Source organism: Limulus polyphemus, unplaced genomic scaffold (genome assembly GCF_000517525.1).
Source record: "Limulus polyphemus unplaced genomic scaffold, Limulus_polyphemus-2.1.2 Scaffold3135, whole genome shotgun sequence".
Classification (NCBI taxonomy): domain Eukaryota; kingdom Metazoa; phylum Arthropoda; class Merostomata; order Xiphosura; family Limulidae; genus Limulus; species Limulus polyphemus.
The window spans coordinates 113,505-115,289 of NW_013668745.1; positions in this window are offsets into that span (position 1 = coordinate 113,505).

Here is a 1,785-nt window from a genome sequence, read left to right on the forward strand (position 1 = left end):
CGACTAAAGGAACTATCTGTATTTTTCACACTTTCCTAGCGACGACTGAAAGAAAGTGTCTGTATTTTTCACACATCCCTAGCGACGACTGAAGGAACTGTCTGTATTTTTCACACATCCCTAGTGACGACTGAAGGAACTGTCTGTATTTTTCACACATCCCTAGCGACGACTGAAGGAACTGTCTGTATTTTTCACACTTTCCTAGCGACAACTGAAAGAAAGTGTCTATAGTTTTCACACATCCCTAGCGACGACTGAAGGAACTGTCTATAGTTTTCACACCTTCCTAGCGACAACTGAAAGAAAGTGTCTGTATTATTCACACTTTTGTACCGGAGTTAGTTGCCAGGTTAACTGCTAAATCTTATTTCGTAGAATGCAAGATAATAGTGATATCAATCTCTCTCTCTCATGATTTTTTATTAGTAGCTTATAATTACAGTCAGACGATCGTACGGATCCCCTATTATTGGTGTAACGTTTCTCTACATTCACGGTGAAACGGTTGCCATGTGAACCTCCTGCAGCATACAACGAAAAAGAAATCTAATTGCATGCACACGTTATATAACGATAGTTTTACAACGCTAAAGAGGCGGCTTTCTGCTTTGAACTCTGATGCAAGAGGTTCTCGACTGCCCGAAGCCACTAATAGTGATATACCTTCCGATTTCTTTTTGATCAGCGTGCTTTGTAGAGTTAACGTAAATGTACGCGAACCAGTAGTCAGCTGATGTAGACAGTCAACAAACCTAGTCGTCTTCAGTTGACGCATTTAACAACGCAAACACCCAGTCAACAAACACGCATTAAAGGAGCTTGTTGTTGTTGTTTTTTTTATCCCTCGGGGAATTTTCTTCAAATTTCACCACGAGGTGATAGAGAAGCAAACCTTGAAAGCAAACAATTACACGCGTGTCATAACATACACTCAGTCGGGCTTTCACTTTATCACGCGCCACCTTTTATCCTCATGTTGATTGATAATTTGAACTTAGTAGAAGCACTAAACGTAATTCCAATAAGCTCATCAAATGTACAACTCACCATCTTGATCAAGTGAACACCGATAAAGCTTGTTCGAGATACGCAGCGTCTCAGCTACTATTATGTCGTATCCCAGCTGGCCTGAAGAGTTCTGGTATCAGCCGAAAGGCATCGTCTCTATTGGATTTAGCAGTTGTTGGGTGGTTTACATATTTGTTTATTTTTACTCATAATTTCTTATAATCTAGGATTTGTCATGTTGACCGTCTTTAACCGCCATGTTGACCGTCTTTAACCGTCATGTTGACCGTCTTTAACCGTCATGTTGACCGTCTTTAACCCTCATGTTGATAACGTAGGATTCGTTATGTTGACCGTCTTTAACCGTCATGTTGACCGTCTTTAACCGCCATGTTGACCGTCTTTAACCCTCATGTTGATAACGTAGGATTCCCGTCATGTTGACCGTCTTTAACCGTCATGTTGACCGTCTTTAACCGTCATGTTGATAACGTAGGATTCGTTATGTTGATTACGTTTTCTGTCCGTGATAAATTCGTGTACAATTAATACCACTTCTATTATAATTGTGGATTACAATAGAACTACTTTATATAATTGTAGATTATAATTGAACTACTTTATATAATTGTGGATTATAATAGAACTACTTTATATAATTGTAGATTATAATAGAACTACTTTATATAATTGTGGATTATAATAGAACTACTTTATATAATTGTGGATTATAATAGAACTACTTTATATAATTGTGGATTATAATAGAACTAC